Below are 9,321 nucleotides of genomic sequence, written 5' to 3' on the forward strand. Positions count from 1 at the left end.
CTCCTAAATTAAAAAAATATATATATCAGCACATGACTGAAAAAAAGACGGGCTAAGGCACAATATAACAAAAGTTCTGAAGACCAAGATAAAGAAAATCCTAAAAGCTTCCAGAGAAAAATCAAGATTAGTTTCAGACTCTTTAACAGTAACAGTGGATGCTTTTTTAAAAAGTAGACTTAATTTAACAGTAAACAATATTTTTATAATCTGAGAATGTAAATACCAAAAACAGATTTTAAAATTGGGACATAGCTATAGTAAAAGAATGGAATAAGAGTAAAAGGGGAGGACTCTGAAACCTAAAATCTCAATTACATACAAGAATTACTTAAGTCAAGAAATTGGCAGAAGAGGCATATTATTTTTAATTATGTAGATAAATATCACAAGAAATAATGAAAAGAATTAGGAGTGATTATGTCTGAGGAGCAGAACTGGAGAGAGGGGAAGAATTAGAGAGGGGACTGCAATTTTTCATGTTAATCTTTTAGTGCTATTTGGTTTTTTAACCATGTGTATGTATTACTTTGGATGAAACAAAAATGTACTATAAAAGCAGAACAAAAATTTTATGCTAAAATGGTTCAAGTTTTTGAAACTATTTTTGATTATCAGTTGTAAAGAGATGGTATAATAACTGGAATCCAAAGATAATTGCAACACAGGAAATATCTACTACTCATTTTAGACATTTCATTTAGTAAAACTTAAGAAAATGCTAACAGGAAATATAGTTAAAACTATTCATTTGTGCTAAGGGAAGACAGAATATGAATAAACCCATTTATTTTTGCCATTAAAATACACCAAGAAAATATAATCTGTTGGGAAGATGAAGCCTCATATATGGAGAACGTTAAGCTCTATATATTTTACAAAGTTAATATTAAAACTGGGTACTATCACAAATCAATGAGCTAGACATTCACAGAAATGTTAGGCACATAATCAGCCCTTAGTTTTGTTAACTAAATGACCAAAGGAGATACTCCAAGCAGGGCTCCTAAAAAAAACCAAAGAAAAGCCAGTACAAAAATAAAATTTACCATGGATAATATGCAAATAGCAATTGATAACTTAGTATATATTTAGTCACTTTTAGTTTCAGTTTCATCTCTTTTCCTTTCCAGCTAACCTTTTGCCTTCCACTGTGTCATTTTCCCATAAAATGACAGCCACGATAAAAGAAAGAGAAGAGAATGATGACATCAGAACATTTACGATAGGAGAATAAATTCACTAGTCAAGAGATCTTGCCAGCAATAAAATCACTTGAACTTTACAAGTGAGAACAGAGGTTAAAAGAAAATTTCATTTAGAAGAAAAAATTCACCTGGAATATTAGTGATTTTTCTTTTTATTCAACAAATATTTTAAAAAATAATACCCTAAAATTTTTTCCTAAAAATGAATAAACTGACAAGCCTTTGCTATGAAGTTTTCAAAGCACTGTACTGTGATATTAATTGTGGCAAAAGATTATTACAGTTGTCAGTTCATAAGTAATTCAACATCTAAACATTCCTTTCTAAATTCTCATTTTGACAGCTTACCTGGATAATTTAAAATTTTTTCCTGATTCACAAAGTTATTATAATAAAATCAATCCACTTCCTCTTCTACTATCTCAGAATTTTAATACAACTTTTAGGGCAAGCGTTTCTAATTCCATTAATATACAGAACCTCCAAACTTAAACTTTTATTATTCTGCACAAATAATTAACTATCAAGTCTATTCATTTGGTTTTATATAGAAATCAAATGAAATCCTTCTCATACTAATAATTAACCTCACTAAACATTAGAATCCACATATTAACCAATTAGACCTATAGAATGGCAAAAGAATAAGATGTAAAGTAAAAGACTAGCAGGCCAATACTTTTAACTCTAATATTAAAGGCTACCAAGACTAAAAATAACAGCTATTCCTTTATCTCCCCAATGGTTGTGACCACTGAGAGCAACAGTTGTGTTGCTTTCATAACTACGAGCACCCGGCACAATACCTAATGCTCTCCATCGAATTTTAGTATATGAAAAACTGAATAAATTGTTTATATATTATCTCGATAATATCTATTCCTTTAAATTAAATTTGTGTCTCCATTGTGGGAGGCACCCATAATTAACAAAGATTTTAGAAAGCAATAAATACTACATTTGTCAGCAAAATAATCCCATTAAGATATCAATATCCCAAGTACTAAAACGATTAAATGATCTCTTGGAAAAGCTTTCAGCTCTAAAACTCTGAGATTTCACTACCACAGAATATTTTTCTCCTAAAAAGAATTACCTTCTCTGATATTATTCTTTTGTAAGCTTCACTAAATAACACTTTATGCTTTAAAAATGAGAAAGTGTTTCAAAGGGAGCCAGACTTTCTAATTAACTGGAAACGAGAAAAAATTATTGAGGCTTTCATACGAAGGGAAGAAAATAATGTCACTGGCACAATATAAATTTTAGTGACTAAACAACATTATAACTTGCTGAAAAATCATAAAGGAATCAAGCATTTCCAATACAATTCTGAAAATAAAACAGAAAGTTATAAAATGAGAAGTCATTAATAAATAACTGCTTGAAAACCTAAAGTTTTTAGTGACTGACGAACAAGTACCCCTTTTCATGTATTTTGTGTCCCCTAGAAAGAGGAGATGCTTCTACATGGAATAAAAGTTAACTTTCTTTTTATAAGAAAGGGTCTCTGATGAGAATGCCTGAAGTTGAGGGGAAATAAAGTACTAGATAAGTCTTAAAAACCACCTTATATTTCCTTTGTATAAAGTTTTTTCCCCTATCCTTGGTCCTGTCAGTATAGGATAAGCTGACTCTCTGAACCTATCATATGCAAGGAAATATCTTAACTTCTACAAAGTCAAAGAACTTTTGCCAGGACTATGTGGATTTGGAAAAAGAGGAATTCCAGTAAATTCCAAGTAACCATTTGTTACCACAGAGAAATAAAACTGATTTGTTCAGTTTTGGAATGGACGAGCTTTTCATTGGACAGAGCCAGCTGAGAATTATAAAGCTAAGCTACTTTAACCCACAACCCTCACAAACAGCTAAGAAGCAGTCATCAAGGGTGTGATTCTTAGGCTAGCAGAAAGTACATTTTCAAAAGTTCTTTCAGCTTTCAAAGGAATAACTTCTGTTAATAATATTTCTTAAGACCTCCATATGACCACTTGGTCAGTCACTTTCCTCCATGTACATTATGCATCGTAGGTTTTGAAGTAAGACAGATCTAGTTTTTAATAATCAGATCAGTAACTACCAGCTGCCTAATTCTGGTTCCCTAACTATAGAGAAGACAATCATACTCTATATTTTGATGACTACTTCATAAGCTTTATAAGAAAAAAAAAAAGATGATCTCACAAATTAAAAGTAGCAGAAATCAATCTTACACAACTTTTTTTTTAGCAAATAGTGAAAAAAAGGAAATACTAAGTCATTGTATGAAGCCAGCATGACCCTAAAACCAACACCTGACATGGCCATTATGAGAAATGAAAATGATAGAGCAACGTCTCTCATAAACAGTGATGAAAATTCTAAAAAATTAATAATAATAATTTAGCAAGGCAAATTCAGCAAAATATAATAAAGGATAATACATATGACTAAGTGGGATTTATTCCAAGAAAACAATGTTGTCTCAACATTTGGAAATAAACCACAGTAACTCACCACATTAACAAAATAAAAAAGAGAAATCCTAAGATTATCTCAAACATGCAGAAGAAGTATCTGATAAAATTTAACAGTCATAATTTTAAAAACCTCTTAGCAATCTGGAAATAGAAGGATAATTCCTTAATCTGATCTGTGTTAAGTCGCTACAGTCCTGTCCAACTCTTTGCACCGCTGTGGACTGTAGCCCACCAGGTTCCTCTATCCATGGGATTCTCCAGGCAAGAATACTGGAGTGGACTGTCATTTCCTCCTCCAGTTTATCTTCTCAACCCAGGGACTGAACCCACATCTCTTATGTCTCCTCCACTGGCAGGTGGGTTCTGTACCAGTAGTGCCACCTGGGAAGCCCCTTAATATGATAAAAGGTATCTTTTACACAAAAAAATACACACACATCCTCACCTACAGCTAACAACAATTTTGACGTTTATATACTGACTCTATTCCCCAGAAGTTGGGGAGAAAACAAGATTGTCCACTGTCATCACTCCTATTCAACTTAGTATTGGAGATTCTAGTCATTACAATGAGACAATAAAACAGCAGAAAAGTATAAAGATCAGAAAAAGTAAAACTGTTCTTGCTCACAGATAACATGATTATATACATAGAAAATGCAAAGCAATCTATGAACAAGCAACTACAATGAATAAATGAACCCAGTAAGGTTGTTTTGATACGAGTTTAAGACTTTTCTACTGTATTTCTATAAAGTAACAGCAAACAAATGGAAAATGAAATTTATGAAACAGTATTATATAATAACAAAAGTCAAATAATGAATAAATTTTGCATAAGATAAGTAAGATAACTACACTGAAAAAAAATGAGAAAAAAATTTAAAAATGAAAAGAAATGGGGAAATACACATGGTTCATAGTTTGGAAGATTCAATATTATTATGATAACCAATTCCCCCCCCAATTAATTTATAGGCCCAATTCAATCCTAATCAAAATCCCAGCAAGACGTTTTGTGGAAACTGACAAATCAATCCAAAAATTTATCTGGAGATGCAAAGATCCTAGAATAGCCAAGTTCAAACTTTAACAGGAACAAAGCTAAAGGACTTAACCAAATTTCAACATTTATTATAAAGTGATAGTGTGACAATGGCCAAAGGATGGACAGATATACCAGCAATACTGAGTTCAAACACAAGTCCAGACATATATGGTCACCTGTTATGAAAAAGATGTCACTGAAAATCTGTGTGGAGAAAAGACAGTCTTTTCAATCAAAGGCACTAGAGTTTTGGAAACTAGTATGAAATAACAAAGAACCTTGAGCTCAATTTCACATCATTAACAAAAGTTAATTCAAGGTAGACCACAAAACTAAAAGTCAAAGGTAAAAACTACAAAGCTTCTAGAAGAAAATATAAGAAAATATCTTCATGATCTTCATGTAAGCAAAAATTTTTTTAAATATTCAAAAGGTCACTAAAACTGCTAACTAAAAACTCAAGTTACTAAACTATTAATAGAAAAAAATAAGTTATACTTCATTAAAATTAAGAACTTCTGTTCAGCAAAAGGGGTGCTAGTTCATCCCAAGTGGTGCTAGTGGTAAAGAACCTGCCTGCCAATGCAAGAGACAAAAGAGACACAGGTTCGATCCCTGGGTCAGGAGTATCCCCTGGAGGAGGGCATGGCAATCCCCTCCAGTATTCTTTCCCAAAGTATCCCATGGACAAAGGAGCTTGGTGGGCTACAGTCCATAGGGTTGCAAAGATTTGGACAGATGAAGCGACTTAGCACGCACGCACGCATTCATCAAAAGATATTCATGTTGATGTTTGACTGCCAAACATCAACATGAATATCTTTTGATGAATGCGTGCGTGCGTGCTAAACTCATGCAAAGAGTTGACTCACTGGAAAAGACTCTGATGCTGAGAGGGATTGGGGGCAAGAGGAGAAGGGGACGACAGAGGATGAGATGGCTGGATGACATCACGGACTCGATGGACGTGAGTCTGAGTGAACTCCGGGAGTTGGTGATGGACAGGGAGGCCTGGCATGCTGGGATTCATGGGGTCACAAAGAATCGGACATGAGTGAGCGACTGAACTGAACTGAACTGAATGCAACGCAATTCTGTAAAGCAATTATCCTTCAATTAAAAAATAAATTTAAAATAAAAAATATTAAGAGAGCAAACAGATAATCCACAGACCAGAAGATATTACCAGTACGTAAATCCAGAAAAGGTTTTATATCTACAATTCATAAAGAATATAAAATACTACTATAAAGCAAGTGGGAAAAAAAAAGACAATCCACTGTCAGTAAAAAAAAAAAAGAAAGACAATCCATTTTCTTAAATGGGCAAAAGATCTAGTTAGGAATTTCACAAAAGAGAAAATCCAAATGGCCCATCAATATATAGAAAAGTATTCAAACATCATTAGCATCCAAGAAATGCAAATTAAAGTGACAATAACACACCACTATTCAACTCATAGAATGGCTACACATTCAATGGAAGTGTTGATTAGAAAGTGGAACAACTGGAACTCGTCATCAACTACTACTGGGCGTGTAAACTGATACAACTCTGGAAAACTACTTGGCACTTAACTGCCAAGAGTCAAACATATACTCACTCTGTGTAAGAATATATACTTATTCTGCATGTGTGCATGTTAAGCTGCTTTAGTCGTGTCCAACTCTTTGCAACCCTAAGGGCTGTAGCCTGTTAGGCTCCTCTGTTCATGGGATTCTCCAGGCAAGAATACTGGAGTGTTGCCATTTCCTTCTCCAAGGCATCTTCCTGACCCAGGGATGGAACTCGCAGCTCAATCATTACAGGCAGATTATTTACCACTGAGTCACCTGAGAAGCCTCCAATGATTCTGTAAACCCAACTCCTAGGTATATAGTCAACAAAAATTAATATATGTCCACCAAAAGATGTATAAGAATGTTTACAACAGCTTTATTCGTAAATGTTCCTCCCAAATGGTAGTAACTCAAGTGTCTATAAACTGGAGAATGAATAATACATTTGTACCATACTATACAGAACTGTAATAAACTAGTAATATACTGAACAATATTTTTGGATATTGTAGGTTATTTTCAGCAAATGAAACCAGATATAAAAGATAATGTACTATGTAACAATTTACATGAAATTCAGAAATAGGCCAAACAAATTCATGGAGATAGAACTTAGAATAGTGGTTAATATATGGAGGGAGTAATGTCTCCAAGAATAAACAAAGATTTCTTCTGGTGTGTTTGGAATGTTGTATATTTGGATCTGAGTGGTAATTACATATGTATATACCTATGAAAATATTCATTGAGCAGTATATTTAAGATTAGTGTATATGTTATACCTCAATTTAAAATTTCTGTATTCTCTAAATTTTAAAAAAAGCTTCAATCTGGAATTTGGAACTATCTGCAGGAAAAGAAAGCATTTAACAGAGGACTTGGTCAACTCATAACCTATTTGGTTCAAAAAAATGCATATAAAATAAATGGAAATAAAGTCATGCTAAAAAGGAGACTCAACATTTATTGAGAGTCAATAATAACTCAAGCATTGTGCCAAGGCTATACTTGCACATATATACACATACAGAATCTTATTTAAACTCTAACAAAACTTCAGGACAGGTACTATTATTAATAATAATAGAGATAAGAAATTTACGGTGAATAGATGTTGCTCCTATTCAATTTTAAATGGTTTGATCTTCATAAACACATTTTGGTTTGCATAAAATAGGTTTCTAAATATACTGACAAAAAGTGATTTGTTAATATCCCAACTGGCTTTCCTATCACTTTATCTAAATATCCTACCTGGCTTTCCTATCAAATTATCTAAATATCCTCCTTCAATACAATGTCATCTTACTCTCTCTTACTTTTCTTTATGACACACATTGCTATCTGATAATATATGTGCTTATTTGCTTATTTTATATCTCCCCCACTAGAATGTAGGTTACACGAAGGCAGAGACCTTGGCCATGTTGTTCATAGCTCTCCCCCAGCACCTAGACGCATGTCTGGCATACAGTAGACACCTAATAATACTAGTGGATGGAATGGAAAAGTAGTAATAAATATCCTGACTCTCAATTTGTTTCCTTTTGCATAATATCTATAAAACTAAAAGAAGATGACTGTATTCCACGTCTTTGATAAAAATGTTTATATACCCTTACCAGCAAAAGACTTGATATATATCTTTAATATGGTTGAATCACTTCATACAAACAAGAATTTAGAAGACTGAGTTTAACAGGTTAAACTAATAAAGATTATTATCTTCCAATTACGTCACAAATTGTGTTATTCTGGAGCCAACTAAGCAAAGAGCTGACTTCCCTGGTAGCTCAGCGGTAAAGAATCCACCTACCAATGCAAGAAACTCGAGTTGGATCCCTGGGTTGGGAAGACCCCCTGGAGAAGGAAATGGCAACCCACTCCAATATTCCTGCCTGGGAATTCCATGAACAGAGGAGCCTGGTGGGTTACAGTCCATAGCGTTGCAAATCGGACATGACTTTGAGACTGAACATCAAACAACAAAGCACAGAGTAGGTCACAGTTTCAGGAAGAAGTGCTTGGGGCTAGAAAACTAGCATTGTTAATACTCAGCATTAACACAGAGCTAAAACAGTGATAACTATACAACAACTGAAGTCCTCCATTATTTACGAATAGCCAAGATAGGCAAATAACCTAAGTGTCCATTGATGGATGAAGGAGTAGGAACTGTGATACGTGTGTGTGAGTCCATATATCCACAAATAAGCTACAGATTTCAGAGAACAGATTAGTGGTTTGCTACAGTTGGGGCTGTGGGAGTGCATGAAATTGGTGAAGGAGGTCAAAAGTACAAAGATCCAGTTATAAAATAAGTTGTGATTATTTTAATAATACTTTATTGCATATTTTAAAATTTCTGAAAGAGTAAATCTTAAAAGTCTTTGTCATAAGAAAAAAATTTTTTATAACTATATAAGGTGACGGATGTTACCTAGACATTTTTTGCATTAAACACAAGTACTGAATCATTATTTGTACACTTGAAAGTAATATAATGTTATATATCAATTAAATCTCAATTAAAAAAACACTACTTAAGTGTGTAAGGATGAATGTTTGCACCTTCAATGAATTCTGTTTAATGCACTCTCTTGTCTTAACCCCATTTCCTCACCTCTCTGCTCTAGCTACTATCTCTGCTTTGCTTTAACTTCTCCTGCTATTTTCTTTAATTTTTCCTTCTGTGCTATATATGTGTATCTATACATAGACACACACATATATATGCATATATAAATATATATATATTTATATATATATATATGGTTCCCTAATAGCTCAGTTGGTAAAGGATCTGCCTGCAACGCAGGAGACCCTGGTTCAATTCCTGGGTAGGGAAGATCCGCTGGAGAAGGGAATGGCTACCCACTCCAGTATTCTGGCCTGAAGAATTCCATGGACTGTACAGTCCATGGGGTCCCAAAGGGTTGGACACAACTGAGTGACTTTCATTTCTCACACACACACACACACACACACACACACACATATATATATATATGTACACCATGTATATATCTTTTCCCTCTCTCTAA

The 9,321-nt window shown here is 33.7% G+C and overlaps 1 protein-coding gene and 1 non-coding gene across 2 annotated transcripts in view; one reads left to right on the forward strand and one right to left on the reverse strand.

The window, feature by feature from the left end:
• The window catches only part of PDE3B (phosphodiesterase 3B, cGMP-inhibited), a 168,641-nt gene that overhangs the window by 131,496 nt on the left and 27,824 nt on the right, over positions 1-9,321 (reverse strand). The gene's annotated exons all lie outside the window — the stretch shown is intronic.
• Positions 9,054-9,125, forward strand: TRNAC-GCA. The gene has a single exon. It is a non-coding gene; the product is annotated as a tRNA-Cys (tRNA).

The sequence above is a fragment of the Bison bison genome, unplaced genomic scaffold, assembly GCF_000754665.1.
Source record: "Bison bison bison isolate TAMUID 2011002044 unplaced genomic scaffold, Bison_UMD1.0 scf7180017864518, whole genome shotgun sequence".
Lineage (NCBI taxonomy): Eukaryota > Metazoa > Chordata > Mammalia > Artiodactyla > Bovidae > Bison > Bison bison.